This window comes from Tursiops truncatus, chromosome 4 (assembly GCF_011762595.2).
Source record: "Tursiops truncatus isolate mTurTru1 chromosome 4, mTurTru1.mat.Y, whole genome shotgun sequence".
Classification (NCBI taxonomy): domain Eukaryota; kingdom Metazoa; phylum Chordata; class Mammalia; order Artiodactyla; family Delphinidae; genus Tursiops; species Tursiops truncatus.
The window spans coordinates 15,730,742-15,751,260 of NC_047037.1; the positions used below are offsets into that span (position 1 = coordinate 15,730,742).

A 20,519-nucleotide genomic window follows, 5' to 3' on the forward strand; every position below is an offset into this window, starting at 1 on the left:
CTCTTAGCTAATGTGGAACATATCCAATACTTTCACGTCAAGTCATTTACTTCACCATAGGAACATTGCAGACTCCAAAGCCTACATCAAGCAATGGACTTTTAATTTTTTAATGCAATATTCACTCTTTGCATGGAAGAAAAATGCTCTATGCTAGCGGTAAGTGTGGGGAAAACAAAAGGTAATCTTCTTTATTTACTCTGGGATTGAATAAACTAAGCAGTACCAAAATAAATTCCTAAACAGGTATTTAATACCAGAAGAAATTCATTGCTAGTTAAAGCAGTTTTATTCATAAGAACAAATCAGTTGGGACTGAATAATGTCTGGATACTTTAGGTATGAGAAATTTGAGAGACCCATAGTAGAATTTGGCAAAAGGATTCCTAACTAAATAAGGCTGAAATTCTGCCAAGTGAATTAATCCCCTTCCTTAGGCTTTGTCTTCCCAGCTCTCTCCCTAAGGATTATTTGGCCAGCTCTAATATTTATTGCTTATAATCTTAAGTACATAAGGTGTGCTCGCTAACGTGACCTCTAATTATATTTACATACTGAAGTACACGTTACCAGTCATAAAGTTGTACTGACCTTTGTCATTAAAAAAACAAAAACAAAAAAACCCTAAAAACTCAAACCTAAAAGATGTGTCCAAAGAACTTTCCCTTACAATTGGCAGAAAATCCAGCCCAAACAGGCTTTTTAAAAGGAGCTGATTCACTCGCTTAACTAAAACATATAGGGGAGGGCTGGCTCCCTCTCTCCCTCTGTCTCTCTCCTCTCCTTCTCCTTCTCCTTTGCTTCTTCTATTCTTTCCTGTTTCCTCTCTTTTGCATCTCTTCCAGGTCTCCATTTGCCTTCATACCTGTGCAGGTTTCCCACCTCGAACAGAAGATGGCTTCAGCTTTCCCAGATCTCACATCCTCTGAGGTTCAGTCTAGCAGGAGGGAGAAGTCCCCTGTCTCTTCTCAGCATTCCTGGTGAATGCTTACTTTCACTTCTGATGGGGTAACATAAACCATTACTGAACTATCCATGGTTAGGAAGAGGAGAATGAAGCATATTGATTGGCTTAGAGCTGTCACTCATTTCACTCCGGAACCCCATCTGTATTAGTTTCCTATGGCTGCTGTAAAAAATTACCACCAACTTGGTGGGTTAAAATAATATGTTTATTCTCTTACAGTTCTGGAGGTCAGAAACCCAACATCACTTTTACTGGGCCAAAATCAAGTTGTGGGGAGACCCGTGCTCCTCCTGGAGGCTCTAGGGGAGAGTCCATTTGTGAGCCTTTTCCAGCTTCTAGAGCTGCATTCCTTTGCTCTCGGCCCCTTCCTCTATCTTCAAGGCCAGCAGCCTAGTGTTATGTTTGGTCATATTGCCCTCTTCTGTAAGCAACTCTCTCTCTGCCTCCCTCTTTTTTTTTTTTTTTTTGTGCAGTACTCGGGCCTCTTACTGTTGTGGCCTCTCCCGTTGCGGAGCACAGGCTCCGGACGCGCAGGCTCAGCGGCCATGGCTCACGGGCCCAGCCGCTCCGCGGCATGTGGGATCCTCCCGGACCAGGGCACGAACCCGTGTCACCCTGCATTGGCAGGTGGACTCTCAACCACTGCGCCAAGCCCTCTGCCTCCCTCTTGTAATGAAGCCCTCTGCCTCCCTCTTGTAATGACATTTGTCATTACATTTAGGCCCCATTCAGGTAATGCAAGATAATCGCCCAGTCTCAATATCCTTAGCAATCGTATCTGCAAAATCACTTTTGTCACATAAAATAGCATTCACGGGTTCCAGGGATTGGGACCTGGGTATCTCTGAGGGACATTATTGAACTTACCACACACAATATAAGCATAAAAACAGAGAGAAGGGAAGATGGAAACCCAACAAAGGTTGGGAAGATAAGTAACAAATATCTAACACTGATGTGTTTTAGAAGCTGTTTTTATTTTGTTCCTTTGTCTTTTGTAATTATATTAGCAAAGCAAGGGTCTTCCTGTGCTTCTAATTTTAATTTAACATCAATGGCCAAATTATCAAGTGTACAGAAAATATAAGTGGGTATCGGGAAGCTAGAGATCCAGTTGTGACTTGAACTTTTCATGGCATGAAATTATCTACTCTAAGGATAGTTTGAGCATTAGACACTTCTTCAGCTATAATAATAGTTCCTTTCTGTGGCTCGAAGATGGAACTGTGCTTTGTTCACCTCTTAAGTAAATGAATCAAGTAAGATTTTTAGTCAAGCATGATAAAAGAGCTACAATATAGGTCGGTTGACGATGAATGTATTTTCTATTTTCTATTCCAAAACGTACGTGAAAGACCAGGTTAGCATCAATTAGATATTTTGTAAAATACCTTACGTTGCCCAACCGCTGTAAGTTTAAGCCTTCACCAAAAAAAAAAAAAAAAAAAAAAATCCTCTTCTTAAATTGGTTGTTCACTGTACCTTCTTTTTTATTTGATTGGATTAATTGATTGCCCCTTATTCCCTCAATGCAATCAAATTATAGCATCCTCTCTTAGTTTTCAGATTCTCAGAGGAAGATGGAACCTGTTTGTTTGGCTTGGAATTAAAATTCCCTATCCTTAATCTTCCATGATCATTGACTGATCTGCTTGAATGGAAGAATTTAAAAAAATTATAAGAGAGGCAGAACTATATTGTGGATGAGAATCAGAAGATTTGGGTTTAAATCTTTATTTTGGCTAGTTGCTAGTTTTCAGCTGTGAGACCTTGACAAAATTACTGCACCTCTCTGATCCTCAGTTTTTAATCCATAAGATGGGAGATAGTAGTAATTATCCACGGTTACGCTCTGCTTTGAAAGTGTAAAGCACAGCATGCAGCACCAAAAATTATGGGTGTTTTTCTTGTCATTGTATTTATTCTATCACATGGATATTGCCTAACATGTAATTTTATTCAAGTGTTTTGAAGGAACTGATATGTCAGTTAATAACGGTTTCGTGAATACTCTGTGTGCTGCCCTTAAGGAGCCTTCAATCCTGCTATGTACAGTTTTTAGTAGAACCCATTACAACTGTTTAATATCACCTAACAGAACACATATAAATATGTTTGACATAAATTTAGCCACAATTTAAAATAGTTCAATATGTTGTAAAAGATTTATTTTAAAAAGCATTATATAATTTTCAGTAACTGAAAAAACCTTTGATTTTTGAACATGATTCAAGAAGATTTTAAGTATAAAGTGAGAAACCAGATAATAAGGTCTGTCGTATTGAGTGGCAGAGGAATTCAGCAATCTAGGCCAGATGATAAAACTGGTAACACTTTGAAGACTTCCACATCTCTGTGATTCCTATAGTTCCAGATACCTATCAGCCTCAAGTTTATCCACAGGCACTCTAAAATTATATGAAAATGGCTATACAAAGCGCAGTTATAAAAAGAAACAAAGCTTGATTGTTTTGTTGTTTAGATTACACATATAAGTGAAAGCACAAAGTATTTGTCTTTCTCTGTGTGACTTATTTCACCAAGCACAGTACCTTCTAGGTCCATCCATGTTGTTGCCAATGGCAAGATTTCATTCTTTCTTATGGCTGAGTAATATCCCAATTATATATATATATGTGCCATTTTCTTTATCCAGTTATCTATCAATGACACTTAGGTTGCTTCTACAACCTGGAGGGGAGGTGGGTAGGGGAATGGGCAAATAAACATAGGAGATTAAGAGGTACAAACTACTAGTTATAAAATAAATAAGTCACAGGAATGTAATGTACAGTACAGGGAATATCATCAATACTATTATACAATAATAACTTTGTATGGTGCATAATCTATAAAAATATTAAATTACTATGTTGTATACCTGAAGCTAATATAATATTGTAAGTCAACTATACTTCAGTAAAAAAAAAAAAGAAAGAAACAAAGCTGTGGCTCTGTGGTCATATTAGCAATAGCATAAGTCTGATTACGTTGGGTTGGCATGTACTACTAATTACATAATTAAGGCTAGATGTACTGTGTTTAAAAAATTAACTCTAGAATATAAATTCCTATTTATATTTTTCCCCTCTCTTCCCACTTTGATGTTACACATTAAAAAAAAAAAAAGAGAAAACAAACTCTGAATACTGGTGATCAAAACCACTCTAATAATCAAATACGAATTGAAAAATTTCTCTCTCTGACACTAACATTTACAGTAATAATAAAAATGTTAAGTGCTTAAAAGAGAAAAAAATCTATGTAGTTTGTCAGTCTTTACCCAAAAGATTGTGAGGGGGCAAATTTTTGTTAACAACACTAGAATATACTAAAGTTTCTTTAATTTTAGAAACTCAGACTTACAATGAATATGGCATTCAGAGATCCATCCATGTAGAGCCCCAACTGATGCTTCCCCTATTACTTCATAAGGTGCCCTAAGCCTTTAATGAATAAATATGTGACTTTCTAAAATAACTAATAACTTTAATTTTAAAATAAAAATGAAAACAACTAGCTGGCATTGCCCCACGAAGAGTACCATGTTCCAAAATTATAGAAAGAAAGAGAAGCTAAAATTAAGTTATTAGTTCCTGGTGAAAATTTAATGAAGTCGACATAGGTAGCACTTCTTTTAGAAGCATAATTTTTGACTTAATAATTTGTTATTCCTAAGACCTGTAATTATTTGAACAGTTTTTGTAAAAGAGGCAGTTGCATGGGGATATGCTAAGACTTAGACAAAGAGATTAATTTTTTCAACAGCAGGAGTGAGTGAGATTTATGTTATCCAAAAGAGAAGGTAAACAGGCAAGCAAAATCATCCATCTTCCACAATAATGCCCTTCTGTTTATTAACAGCTATGGGGAAGTTTAGACTATCAGTCTATAGTTGAGTTTTGTCTACCTCGTGGCATAAGGGAGGGTGAATCAGGAAACTTGTTTGGTTAATTTTAGCCTAGTAAGTTTTTAAAAGCAACTCAGAAGAAGTAAGGCAACACAGTTAGGTATTGATTTTCCTGTCTCAAACCGAGAGTCATAAATTATATGCCATGCCCAAGTTCTTCCTGAAGATATCAATACTCTTCCCATAAGGCCATCTGTGGTTAAATATTTTGATCACTGAAGTGGAAAAATAGACACCAGAGCCAACTGAGATGGGGAAGAGGGGGTGTACCTTTTCTGATGAAATACTGGACCACTCAAATAGATTTCTGTTAAACCGTCTGGGTCACGAAATACATCTTGGGCCACATTCATTATGGCAACCAAAACACAGCAGCTATCCTGACTACAGATAAGTACAAACGCTGAGGGTAGGAAATGGATATCCCAATATAAGGATACAAATTTAAATAAATATAAACCACATTTGTGAGTGCTTTGAAAATACACTGTCTCATTTGGATAAATTTTTATTGTTTGCACCAACTATTTTTCTGTATTTTTAGTTTAATCATTTTATTTTTCATTCAATCATACACCAGTATTTTTCACTACTTACCTTGGATCAAGTATGATTCTACAAGCTGAACAGACAGGAGTGAACAAGACAGATGAGGTTCTTGGCCCTTAGAGAAAAATATGTAAACAAATTAATGAACTAATACAGGTTGTCAGGAAATAGTGCTTCGATCGAGAGTAGTTGGGAAACTCCCTTCAAAGGGGTGTTCAAGCAAGTTTTCCAAGGTTGTGCCGGCGTCTGAACAAGGACTTAAACGAGAGTGGGTTTAAGTGAAGAACTGGTGAACCAGTTTTCCTGGATAAGGGATGAACAATGTCCTGAGATGGAAAGCATCTTGGCAAGTATGAAGAATTGAAAAGCCGTGAGTGTATCTGGAAAGTTGTGAGGGAAAGGGCAGTAAGTACTAGAGTCACTAGGCAGCCAGAATTCTAAATGCTAGGTAGTCAGAATTCAAAAATGCAAACCCGAAGGGCCTGCTAGGCCAAGTTAAGGAGTCTGGATTTTATTACAATAGCATTTATTATGGAGTTATTATGAGGTGTTTTATGACAATATTCTGCTTAGAGTAAGCCAAAAGTTAATTTTTTTAAAAAAGCTTTATTGTTCCTTAAATAAATGCAAAATTCAGTTTCTCCATCTAAATTTATTTTTTAATAACTTTCAAAAGAACACTACTGTGTAAACCTCAGACATAGTATGTTTAAGGAAATTTCAAGAGAACTTTGGAATTCCTGGGGAACGTGTTCTGGTGGTTCTTCCAGAAGGAGAGACCAGTTGGTAGAGAAGGAGGGCTGGGGAGGAATCCTGGTAAGTGATTCTGACAGATAATGGAGCACGAGCTTTCACATCAGCCTCCATTCCTTTTTTTTCCCCCTCTGTATCCTTTCACACATTTCACAATCAAGTTCACAGACGGAGAGATTGGCTCAGCTTGATGTAGAGCTTTCAAAACAATGGGTGTTTGGTTTCAAACGATCCTTACACTTTTCTCAGGGATATTTGTAATGAACAGGAACTTGTTAGCTACTCAGAATACTCAGACAGTAGATTCTCTAACACCCACTACGGCACATGTACACAAACACGCAGTCTCACACTTTCTCCATCAGAGCATAGCGGAGTCAGGACGTTCTCAGTAACTTGCCGACGTATACCAATCAGCTAACACATCACTCACTGCAAGCAGTAATGCCTCCGTGACGGGGGGCTTAGTGAGTGAACTGACCCAGCAAAATGTCAACACAGCGAATGAAGAGTTAATGGATATAGGGGCTTCTTTTTTCCTATAGATACTAAATAAACGGAGTAGGGGATGTGATTTCAATTTGCTTATTGAAATTTGAATATGGTTTTAAGAACTTTAATGTATTGTAATGCCTTATCAGATGGCGATATCAAAGTAGTTTCACACAAGCTTTCACGTTGGCTGGGACATTTTATTTAAACTAAGGAAGAACTAGAGAACGAGAGGTTGTCTTATATTTGAGGTACAAATCAGTTTCTGTTTCAGTCTACTAGGAAATTATTCAATATTGTTTTTCCTAGAAAAGTATCTTGTTTTCTCCTGTATTTGATTTCTTGAAGCATGGTGAATACACTTACTTGGTCTAAGAGAAATTTTTCTACTTTCTCAATTGCATTAAAAGATAATATTTGAAAATAAATTGAATATTTGAAGTAAAGTACACAGTCTTTTCTAATAATAGGCTTCTGAAACAGACAATGTCCATTTGGCTTCAAGACTGAAAATAATGTTACATCAGCAGCGTATCTTCCAGTGTGATTTAGTAGAATGTTTGGTTAGCAGGAAGTATCAGTTTACTAGATTTGTATTTATGGAATGGAATGTTAGTATTTACATTAAGAATAAATGATACCAATCATTTCTGTTACTCATGTATTACTTTTCCACAGCTTTTCTACCACTTTATGACAAAATTTCTACCCCTTCTGGAATAATCTACCTAAATTTGATCTGCCTGAGAACATTCCTGAAGTAAGAGGGTCATCCTTTTCCCTTTTTCCTTTCATAATTGTCCATCTCCCACTGAATTGCCCTTCTTATAATTGCCCTTCTCATCCATCTTGAATCTTACTAGGGTGCATTGGCCCAAGGAAGAAAAATCTCTGACACACAAAGGAATATTTTTAATATATTGGTGTTGGTGTTGAGAAAGTGAATTACTCCAGAGACTCAGTTTAAAAAATCTTTTTGCAATGTAAGTTGTTACCAATGATTTTATTTCAACAAACATGAAGGAGGACCCAAATAAATTGCCCACTGACAGATCATTAGGAATATTTATGGCGTATCACTCTGATTTTGGCATATAATTCTGAAGGAGTTCAAAGAATTGAGAAACACTGCTTGAACAAAAATCTTTCTATTCCCATGTACTTAATTTCTAGGAATAATTTTTTCAGCATTTGCCTTCTCCCTCAAAAAAAACTGAAAAGGAAAAATAGAAATAAAATTGATGCTGAACCTATTTCAACTTAAGAAGCAACTCGCATCTTAAAATCATTTGCAATAAAATTATACTTTATGTTAAATATTCCCATGTCAAAACTTATTTCCCATTTAAGTTGTTTTCATTAATTATATGCTTTTACTATTGTAAATGTAATTTAATACTGAAAATATATTTTAACATTTAGAGCATTATAGTCACAGGAATACTACTACTACTAAAAATAATAACAAAGACTTAAATGTCAATTTGCATATATATTTTCAATGTAGCAAAATATGCTAAGATGATCAATAAAATACTTTAAAGCATAGGTTTATATTATATAAAGATAAAATTCTGCCAAGGATTTGGAATGAAATAGGAATTCAAGGAGATAAAGAAATGTCGGGCTTCCCTGGTGGCGCAGTGGTTGAGAGTCCGTCTGCGGATGCAGGGGACACGGGTTCGTGTCCCGGTCCAGGAGGATCCCACATGCCACGGAGCGGCTGGGCCCGTGAGCCACGGCCGCTGGGCCTGCGCGTCCAGAGCCTGTGCTCCGCAACAGAAGAGGCCACAACAGTGAGAGGCCCGCATACCGCAAAAAACAAAAAAAGAAAGAAAGAAATATGTCAGGTTTTCAACAGTTAAAGAGCATGTTCACGTATCATTTAAAGGGATGATACTGTGACTACATCACAAATTTCTAAGACCTTAGGAGTCCATTACACTGGAAAGAGTAATGTAATCATAGATTTAAAAAATATACAATATGCCAGAAGTCATATCCTTGGCAACCAATTAAAATAATTATGAAAAAATTTAGAAGTCAACCTAAAAACATTTATGATGATACAAAGCTTTTCAAAATTCTCATGGAAAGAATGTGAGCAAAATTTTTTGGAAAAAACAATGGACAAAGAATGAAACCTCCTTTAGAAGAATAGCAATCTTGCAGAAACAATTTTTACTGGAAGTCAGGTTTATGCAACCAGGAGCGGAAAGCCAAAATCCTCACAATGGCCTGCAAAGCCCTATACTATGTCCAGCACCTTCCCTTTCCTACTCTTTTTTCCCTGATCACTCCACTTTAGCGAGACTGCGCTCCTTGTTACACTTCAGACACACTAGACAGGTCCTGCCTTTGACTTTGCATTGCTTATTTCCCTCTGCCTGAAATACTCTTTCCCCAGGTTTCTTCATGTCTTGTTCTGTGCCCTCCTTCAAGTCATTATCATCTACTCATTGAGGCCTCCCTCTACCATCCTACATAACATTACAGTTGCCTCAACCCCAACTCTCCCCTGCTTAATCTTTTTTTCCATAAAATAGTACTTTTTATACACATAATACTTTTAACACACAATGGAGTTGAATTATTTATTAAGTTTTTAGTCTCTACCCTCTAGAACGCAAGCCCCATGGAAGTGGAGATTTTGTCTCTTGTTCACTGCTCTACCTCCAGCACCTAAAACAGCCCCTAGAACTTAGTAGGCATTAAATAAAAGATGTTGCATGGATGAATATGCAAGTTGTTTCTAAGATTCATGGCCTACATGTCAAAGGCTTCTTTAGAAGGAAATGACAAAACGTCTTGTAAAATTTTCTTGTCAATGTCAGTAGAAATAATGGGAGTCTATCATAACTGATTATGGAACCAAGGAAATAAGCCATCCTTATCCCTATTAGTCATTTATTATAGATGTAATTTATCCTCATGACTAACAAGATCACAAAGAAGCTTACATTCGCTCCTTTATTCATTCTGTCAGTTCGGTTAGTTAATTAAGTGAGTTAATTGTTCAGCATCTGTTGGCTACTGTGCCCTTGGGGCAAAGGTAAAGAGAAATCTGCTTCTGGCTCCCCAGGATAGCAAGGATAGTAAAATAGGGCACTTTTAATTTTACAAATGCATATTTCTTCAAAATGCTTTTCTTTAATTTAAAAAAATAATATAGTTTTACCCACATTTATCTGTAAATTCAATGTACTCCCCAATAGGAAGGTCATGGAATTTGATGAGGTGATCATATAGTGACATGAAAGAACCAAAGGCCAAGAATAACCAATATATTTTGGCAGAGAAGGAAGAATCTGTATCAATAAGCCCTATATCTAATGTCAAGGCTTATTATAAAGCCATAGTACTTAAAAGTATTGTATTGACAGAGGGAGAGACAAATACAATAGTGAAATATAATGGAGAACCCTGCATATATAGAACCTTGCAATATGACAGAAATAGCATTACAGATTAGTCGAGAAAGATGGATTCTTCAATAGACGACTGGATTGTTTAAAATGATGCTCTTATTATGAAAAAAAATCTCCACTCTTACACCCAAAGAAATTTCAGATGGTCTAAAAGCCCAAATTTAAAAGAAAAATTTTATAATGTTTAGAAGAAAATTTAAGAGAATATACTTAAGATCTTATAGTATGAAAAACATTTCTTTTAAAAAGGACTAAAGAAAAACAGTAACATAAAAGAAAAAATGGATTTACTTTACCAAAGCTATCATAAGTAAATATAAAAGATAAGCACAGAAGGGAAGGATATACTTGCTTTTATACAAGGAATCAAAGATTATTATATAGTATGTATTTATAATATATAAAGAGTTTGTATCAGTCAATAAGAAAAATACCCCCAAATCAATAAATGGACAAAGCATAAATTGAGAGACTAAGTTATCCAAGTCACCAGTAAACAAATGAAAAATGCTCATGCTCAGAAATGAACCAGAATGTTTAAATTAAACCAGTTAACAAAAAAACATTTCATATTCATTAGACTGGCAAAATTTTAAGTCTAATAATGCCAAGTGTTGGAGAAAATGTGAAGTAAATCTCACATAATGTTGACTGGTGGTTAAGTTGGTCAAAAAAACAGGGAGAGCAATTTGGATATATGTAATTAGTTTATAATGTTCAAACACTTTGATTTAGCAACTTCTTAGTATTTACCTTACATAAACTCTTGCATAGGTGCACAAGGAACCATACGTAGGCATGCTCATTGTGGCTTCCTAACACAAATATATACTAGAAATAACAAATCAACAAGAGACTGGATGGATGGTGTCTTATTTTCACATAGAATACGAAAAAGAAGTTAAAGTAGATCCATATATGTCAAAACAATAAAATTAATGAAAAAAGCAAGTCAGACTAAAATGTCTACAATACACAATTCAATGCTATGTTGCTTACAGTTACATATGTATGTAATAAAGTTGGGTAGATGGAAACTACCACCAATTCCTCCCAGTTCCAAAAGTCCATAACACCCCATACACAAAATACATCTTCTATATTTGTGTTTTCTGGGTAACTTTTATCAAGCTATTATAATAATTCAAAAGACAGTAACAGTTACCTTCTTCCCCAGGAAATTCTTCCCATATCATGGTTTTAATTAACCTCTGTAAATGTATCCCCTTTGCCCCAATCTGTCTCCCTGTCCCACACTGCTCCTTCGGATATCAGAGCTGCGTATTGCTATAGTTCCCTAGATATTTCCACTTGGATGCCCACCAAGCACCTAGAACTTAACGAGTGAAAGATGGAACTCATCTTGCCTTGCTCCCCTTGCTCCTTGCCTGCCTCAGGTTCCTATTGCAGAGAATGGCTCAGCCATCTAACAGATTACTCGGTGGACAGGATCGCCACCTCCTCCCTCTTCCTCAGTCCCCACATCCAATTACAAAGTACTCTCGGGCTTCCCTGGTGGCGCAGTGGTTGAGAGTCCGCCTGCCGATGCAGGGGACACGGGTTCGTGTCCCGGTCCGGGAAGATCCCACATGCCGCGGAGTGGCTGGGCCCGTGAGCCATGGCCGCTGAGCCTGCACGTCCGGAGCCTGTGCTCCGCAACGGGAGAGGCCACAACAGTGAGAGGGGCCCGCTTACTGGAAAAAACAAAACAAAACAAAAGTACTCTGAATCTCACTTGTCAAATATTTATTTCAGCCTTCCTTTTCTCACCATTCCAAATGTGGAACCATGCCCAAGCCCCCTTGTCTTCAGGCCAGATTATTACCACAGCCTCCTAACTACTCATCTATTCCCCACATTGAAGCTAAAAAGCAAACCTAACTGTGCATGTTCCAAGTGCAATGCTTTTAGCATGCAAATCTGACCTTGGTATGTCCCCAGCTTAAAATCTTACAATGGTACCTACTTGTCCTTAGGATAAAGGTCAGACTTCTCAATACAGGTACAGGGTCCTTTCTAATGTGATGTTTGCCTCTTTCCCCTCCCCATTTTTTACTGTGCCTTCCTCTTCTACTCAGCACTCCAGCTAAAGTGAACTTCAATTCCTTCTTTAGATATGTTTTCTCAGGCCTCTAGGACTTTATTCATGTGATGCTGTTACATTTACTCATTCTCCTTCCCCTTTATCCAGTTAACTTCTGCCCACTGTATATATTGTTTCTTTTAATTCCCAAGTCTGAATTCTATCATACCCCTCTTTTGTGCTGTTCTTAGGCTGCCACATAATGGGTGCACAGGTTGTACACTGTTCAACTGTAGGGGACGCTCTTCACATTGGTCTATGTAAATGGTGCCCCTGAAGTTGTGCAATGTGGTAGTCATACCTATAATGTCTCTATCACAGTGCTAACTGCACTGTAATGTAATTGCCTGCTGACTTGTCTTTCTCACTGTTTCACTAAGTAGATAAGGGGCATCACACCTGAGACTAGAAGTCAATTAAAAAATACAAAAACCACTGACTCTTCACCTTTGTCATGAGGTCATATAAGCACATATCCTCTATTTATACGCCAGGATATCATCTCAGGGAAAGAAACAGAAAGGACAGGCCACCTAAGAAACTAAACTTTTGTGTGTGTGGCCTCTCCCGTCGCGGAGCACAGGCTCCGGACGCGCAGGCTCAGTGGCCACAGCTCACGGGCCCAGCCGCTCTGTGGCATGTGGGATCTTCCCGCACCAGGGCACGAACCCGTGTCCCCTGCATTGGCAGGCGGACTCTCAACCACTGCGCCACCAGGGAAGCCCAGAAACTGAACATTTTTATCCAAATAAAAGTAAGATACAAAAGTAAGTATGCAATGAAATATCAGCTCCATGATAGCAGGGATTTTTGTTTGTCTGTTTGTTTCTGTTTGGTCCATTGCTGATACCTCTGACTCTAGAAGAAAATCTCACTCTTGGTAGTCCTGAAGAAAGGTTTGCTGGATGAATGGAGTCATTTGTTTCATGATTATTATTGTAGACTGTACTTGACCTGGATTGAGGGCCCATAAAGAATACTAGAATGGAGCTAGACAGGCATCCAGGTTGCTGCTTTGTGTTCAATGAATGGCTCTCCTACATGTATCGAGTTAAGAAATTGCAATTCCTTAGCATCAGTCAGCTTTGTACGGTTCTTTAATTCATCTGGGGACAAGGCAGAAGTTGGAAGGAAAAACTCATGGGGAATAGAATCACAAGAAAGGTAAATACACCCTTTGGATTGCCGGGCTTTTAAACAAGTAACATTTATATAGCAACTTACAGACCCACAGAACTTCCACACACGTGATCTCCTCTGCCCTTCTCCAGGGAAGGCAGAGACCGAGCAGCCATTTCCTTCCTGTCAGGATAAGACAGAATCTCTCCACCCGAAATAGAGTTCCTGTTAAAAGTTTCTTTTACATCTTAAAGGTCATAAATGAAAACATAGTCATCAGGAGCTGTTTGTTATCTCTCAATTGTGTTTATTTTAAAGGAAGTTTTCTATCTGTTAGAGAAGAAACAGAAAAAAAAGAAAAATTTTTATGGAACTGGGTTGCTAGGTTAAGGTTTCATGAATTCTTTTCCACATAATCCTAGGATTCCATGAAAATGCGCTGAGATTCATGGATGTATTAACCAAGAAGGCCTGTCTCTAAATAGTTTAGTGATGATTATGATTTCTGTTGTACTTCCTACTGAAAAATACCACTGAATCTAGTCTTTCCTCCTTTCCCACTCCCAACTACATATTTAAATTCACTCTGTGGTGATGTATTTGTTCCCAAGTTCAACTGAAATCTAAATTAAAAGATAACAGAATAACGGAACTGCTTGGTCAAGTTTCTATTTTTAAATATTTTAAACGATATGACTTTAAACATTGGAAAACTCCTGGGTTAGTTTTTTCCTTTATTGTCACTCACATTAGTATGTGTCAGTTATTGTTAAATAGAGTCCTTTTTAACATAGATTTTGAAGAATGGATTTCTTTTAAAAGGAGTACACTATATCTAACAATTCAGCAATGGATTATGTGTTTGGAGAAATATGATCTTACTTGTTATACCATAATTTAGTTCATGTTCAATAATATTTCACTCAGTTTATTTGATCTTGGCATAATTGGAAGAGATAAATGATATAAACATGTTTCAGTGCCAGCTTAAACAAATTCTATTGATATTTATCTCTGGTAAAATGTGACTTGAGGCTGGATGATCGAATGTCACAGTGTCAGACTAGTTTTTATTAGCTTTTAAATTATGCTACCCCAGACCAACTGGTGCCTTACGCAAAGCATTATTTCTCAGAGCACCCACTGTTGCACATCCATTCTTAATGAGATTGGGCAATGCAGCCATTTACTGATGGTGCAAGGAGATTCAGTCTTCTCCCTTGTCCATAACCGTGACAAGTGAAAATATATTTATTTTTCCTAGGCTTCATTCAAAAATTGCATAATATCGAAGTACACACTTGTCTTCCTAATTCATTTACTTGTATGATGCATCGTAATGAAACTAGATTTCTTCATTTACCTTCCATTTCAGAATCAGTTGCATGAAAAGGCAGTATTTATTTAAGTAATTTTGCAATCTAAAGAGTCAAAAGTGTGTGGATGAATTCCTTTAATAATTGTCGGTAACCACCAGAAACTGTACTATTGCAAAAGTGTTGTGGATTGTCAATGAGCTGGTATCTAATGGGGAAAAGTCCAGATATTTTTTAGAAATTAAAACAAAATCTCATTGTGAAGTTGCTGCTCAAAAACACAATATTCATGAAAGTTTTCCAATATAGATAATTTGTGCTTTGACATTTAAGCTCTACTAAAAGCTCTATGACTTTATGGAACATCTTCTAGAAACTTCTAGAAAACATCTGAAACAAAACCTTCTGGTGTTGCTTTTGTGAGTGAAGTTGTAATAAAATCAAATACATGCATAAAGGGCTAAACATTAATGTTTTAAAGAGGTCCAACTGCATAAATAACTGCAGTCTAATAACTCCAATAATTCCAAAGCTCCAACACTAGAGGAAATATTAGAATATCAAGAGGTTTCTGCAGAAGTTTTTGCAATATTTTGGCTCCGCATGATGCAGACATGAAAAGAAAGTCCTCCAATGTGAGTCATCTTGAAATGAATGGTCTCCAGGCCATACATACTCTTTTTTTTTTTTTTTTTTTTTTTTTTTTTTTTTTTTTTTTTTTTTTTGCAGTACGCAGGCCTCTCACTGTTGTGGCCTCTCCTGTTGCGGAGCACAGGCTCCGGACGTGCAGGCTCAGCGGCCATGGCTCACGGGCCCAGCCGCTCCACGGCATGTGGGATCTTCCCGGACCGGGGCACAAACCCGTGTCCCCTGCATCGGCAGGCGGACTCTCAACCACTGCGCCACCAGGGAAGCCCTATGCTAGATATTTTTAATTTATTCTGCAGATGAGGAAACTAAATCCAGAGGGGTAATTTGCCCAAGGTTATAATGCTTGTACAAGGAGAAGCTAAAATTTTACAGGTCTCTAGCTATAAAATGTGGGGTTTTTTTGTTATTTTAAAGACACTCAATTGAATTCTTAGTACGTTTAGGTTGTGAGACTTTCCATGTTGATTTCATCTAACCCTGATAAAAATTCTATATAGTACATCATACTATGGAACCTGTTCTACAAAGTGAAAACCAAGGCAGTGAAAGGTTAAATAAGTTATCCACATTCATTTGGTGGTGAGCAGTGGTGTCTAGTTATGTAATTCAACACAGCAAAGATATAAATTAGTTTTTCTATATGAAACGTAGAACAGCATTTGTTTCCTAAATTAATTTAACTCAACACTACTATTGTTATTATGATGTGATTTTTGAATGCTTTGGGATCTAAGTATTGTGTTGCTCCCAGTAGGTCCTAAGCCTTCGGTGGATATTTTTCTTTGCATTTTAATGCTGTATCTATTTTGAAAAATCCTTCTGAAGTCTATGGTTCACTGGAATAGACGCTACTGGAAAAAAAAAAAAAAGCCTAGGAGAGGTCAATTATTTAACTAGGGCAGAATAAATATAGTATAAGATTGCCTACCCTTTGCTAATCTGCCTGTGGTTTATAATTTCACATACAACAAACTTTGATTCTCTATTCATTTTAAAATATAAAATACCTAACATTCACCTGTTGTATTTGAAAGAAAATGAATAGATCTATCAATATAAAAATGCCTTATTTTGTTCAAAAACTATACAAGCTTAGCAATTACATAATTCTCCATTAGTCATTACTTATGTCTGACACATTGATTATTACCTCTCCCCGCTCCCACGCTGACTCATTGAAAAGGAAAGAAAAATATGCTTGAATGGGTTCTACTTTGTACTTTTCAATAAAATGTTGAAACTAGATGTTTTAAGCTAGATACTGACTTCTTACCTGCTTGCAAAGTATTTGCCTGTTTTAAAAAATCTAAAATATAATAGTTGACTTTGCAGAGTCCAGTGGTTAGCCCACCTCCCAGCAAAGAAGACACACAGTGAAAATGCCTTCTCTCTGTGTGGCGTCCCCTCCACTACTAGCAGTTTACAGAGAGAGAGCAGTCTTTGCCCATGTTGGAGTGTGGTCTGGGCATTGTCTGAGCTTGGCCTTCTCAGGAACAGATGTCGTACTAGTGGTACCATACAACTCTATATCTTATCTGCAGGGTGACCCTTGTTGTTTTTTTAAAGGTTATATTCCATGTATAGTAATTATAAAGTAGTGGTTATATTTGCCATTGTACAACAATATATCCTTATAGCTTATTTTATACCTAATAGTTTGTACCTCTTAATCCACTACCCCTATCTTGCCCCTCTCCTTTTCCCTCTCCCCTCTGGTAACCATTAGCTTGTTGTCTTTATCTGTGAGTCTGTTTCCTTTTTGGTATATTCCACTAGTTTGTTGTGTTTTTTAGATTCCACATAAAAGTGATATCATACAGTATTTGTATTAGTCTGACTTATTTCACGTAACATAATACCCTCCTAGTGCATCCACGTTGTTGCTGATGGCAAAATTTCATTCTTTTTAATGGCTGAGTAATATTCCATTGTATATATATGCCACATCTTCTTTATCCATTCATCTGTTGATGGACACAGGTTGCTTCTATCTCTTGGCAATTGTAAATAATGGTGCTATGAACATTGGGGTGCATGTATCTTTTCAAATTAATGTTTTGTTTTCTTCAGATATACCCAGGAGTAACCTTTGGTTTTGGCAGTCCAGAAACAATTTCCAGTCTCCAAGCTTGTTCCTAATCCTCTCCCCTTACACGCATCATATATAGAGAGGATAGATGTTTCTTCAGACCAATTGATGTTGCACTGCATCTTCAACTTATATAACCAGCCTGAGAGAGAACCAGCTAAGCCGATGCTGCCATGTAGAAAGCCCAGCCTTGTGTGATTTTTCACACGATCATAAGGCTAGCCAGAGGGCTCAAGAAATGATATTTTCTTATATTGGTGATCAGAGAATCTCAGAAATTTAGAGCCATGAGACATCTTTTAGCTTCTGTAGACCAGCTCCTTTATCTCTCAGGGAAAGAAATTCAATCCCAGAGAAGTGGAGTGGCCTTTCTTATCCCACTCAGTGTGAGCGGAGCAGACTCATGGCTAGAGTGCATGTTTTCTGACTGAGTGTCCTTTCCTGTCAGTTCCAGCTCCCTTCCACCTTCTGCATGACGTCAGCAGGGAAGAATGTTTAGAGCAGGCAGTTGCTGCTTTCTCCTCCTCCCAATGCATTGCGACAGTTTTGGGAAAAGTGGGGACCCCTGAGGGAGCGGACGAGGGTGCATTCTGACTCCCTGTTTGACTCATGTCAGCATAGCCCTTTCCCATTTGGGGGGCGCCCCTTCCACTCCCCGTTTAAGTCTTCCAGTTTATACTAAGTTGGCATTGCTTTTCTCAGGTCAAGAATTGACTAAACAGGAGCACGGGGGAGGGTTGGTATTTTTGTCTGTTTGCTCTTGCTGTAAAGTTTAGGCCATGTAGGGGTCATTCTGAAGTTGAGCGGATATTAGAGTGAAATGTGAGAGCAGGAGAGCACTTTTCCAGATGAATCTGTATTTAATTAGGCAGTCAAGCCAATCTACTTCTGACACTTGACAGCTTAACTTTCTGATATTGAAGAGCAATTTGTGAGGTACAGCATTTATTAAAAATAAACATAAAGGCCAAACTAAGATGTTAACATTTAAGGTGATGGGCAGTAATATCGTTATATCTAATCCCAATGGCATTATAATTATCTTACTAATTATACCAACCTTATCACCTAACTTTTCTCAGCACTTAGAAAGGATGTTACAATAGAAAATTCCATGGATGAATTTTAAGTAAAAGGCAATTATACCCTAAAATATCATCGTTTTAAGTTTAACTAGAAAATTACATAGAAAAAATGTAAAATATAAGGATGAGTTCAAAAGCAAAAAAATAAATCGTTTATATAATTTTATAACAATTATTTACTATATGGTTGTTTCAATATTCACTTAATTCTGTTTACTATTTCACCTTTTTATGTCAGAATGTTTATACTGACATCTATGCTTAGTATAACAAGAAGCCAGTATCAATTTACATAGTAGGAGATACTGTTAGTTTCTTTTTGTGGATAGTTATCAAATAAATGGAAATTAAAACAATGAAACATCATTTTATATCTATGAAATTCATACAAGATATCTGCTTAGTATGTTGAAATGGTTAGACTTCAAAATATGTGGTTAATTGTAAAGTCATTAAGCCCTAAAAAACTTTACATTAAGCCCTGAAAAACTAGCTCTCTGTAACCCAGTAATATCATCCCATTCAGTTTGGGCTAAAATATATATATAAGTTTCTTATTACAAAGTTTTTTTTCTAATATCAAAAATCTGGATATTGTAACTGGTTAGAAATTTTGGAACTAAAATATAAAGCAACTGTCGGCATGTTCTATAGCTATTAAAAAATATAATTTAAAAACCAGGTGTTGGGCTTCCCTGGTGGCGCAGTGGTTGAAAGTCCGCCGGCCGATGCAGGGGGCGCAGGTTTGTGCCCCGGTCCGGGAGGATCTCACATGCGGCGGAGCGGCTAGTCCTGTCCGGAGCCTGTGCTCCGCAACGGGAGAGGCCACAACAGTGAGAGGGCCCGCGTACCGCAAAAAAAAAAAAAAAAAAAAAAAAAAGACCAGGTGTTAATGTGAAAAAGCATTTATGTTTTAACAAAATGTGAAAAAATAGAATACATATGGTTGTTGGCATCATGTCTTTTTCAGCATGTGAGGAACACAGAAGGGAAAGCCAGAAAATGAAAACTACTGATTTATGCTACGTGGCGTTTTGTTTCTCTCACTGTGTTAGCTAGTTCTGTTAAAAACATGATGTCTCTGGTATCACAAACAAGATGTAAGATATGAAATAAAAGTTACTGTTTAAAAAAAATCAGGAATCTCTCTAAGAAATGAAACAGATTAAAGAAATCGCTTCCAAAATCACGGAAAACAGAATGAATCCCTATAAAAAGACAAATAACATAACCAAAGCCATAAATTTAAAAAGTAAAAATTAAGCCATGGAAAAAATGATGCAATATTTTGATTTTTTTCCGAATGCCACTGACATTTTTATAGATGAACAATGACATTAAGTAAATGTTTTCTAAACTGACGCTTGTGTATTCAATTTGTGTGTGAAATTCATTTCTCATCTCTCTATCCTGAAGCCATTGTAGAAAAATACTTTGAGCTAAACCAACTGGTTAATCCTTAGATTTCTATCCCCCCAGCCTATAACTGTTTGCTACCTTTGAACTATGATGAAATCATTGAAGTATCTAGAGTGAAGCTTTAAAAAAATCTATTTAACAAATTAGTAATTCATGTTCACATGGCAACAAATACTTAGTTATCTTTTTCAAAAAAGAAGTTTTTGAAAAGTATTTGTTGCAATTAAGATTTAGGTAGAGAAAAAGTATATACTGATGTCCACCACATATTACAAATAAAGGTGAGCATAACACATTGCATCTATATGTCAGCTAGGTAGCTTTTGAAACTGATGTTAAATGCAAAACAACATTCTAAGATAGCTTTTTAGTAAAAATCCCACATGATTTTGTGGGATTTGAGAATAAAAGGAATCTGTGCATTACTTTTGAGGGAGACATCCAAGAAGAGGGGGCAAGGCTCCAAAGAGGAAATGACTGTAGATTATGTAGGTATCTAGTCATGTGGACCTCAAACACGTTCTCAGAGATTTCCTGGGCCCCAGAAGCTTGAGTTGCTGATGCTCCCAGGAGTGGCAGAAGAGAAAGAAGGAAAGCAGCAGTCAGCTTTTGGGGGAGCCCAAAAGACGTTATTGGTAACATGTGACGACTGGTGGCT

General features: G+C 37.0%; 1 long non-coding RNA gene across 5 annotated transcripts in view; it reads left to right on the forward strand.

Moving 5' to 3' along the window:
• LOC141278530 (uncharacterized) overlaps window positions 1-20,519 on the forward strand; it is a 271,211-nt gene that overhangs the window by 244,179 nt on the left and 6,513 nt on the right. Inside the window, exon 6 of one of the 5 annotated variants that reach the window (XR_012331298.1) lies at window positions 8-159. The exons of the other annotated variants lie outside the window; for them this stretch is intronic. This is a non-coding gene — a long non-coding RNA (uncharacterized lncRNA). The remainder of the gene's footprint in view (window positions 1-7; window positions 160-20,519) is intronic. 5 annotated transcript variants of the gene reach the window in all.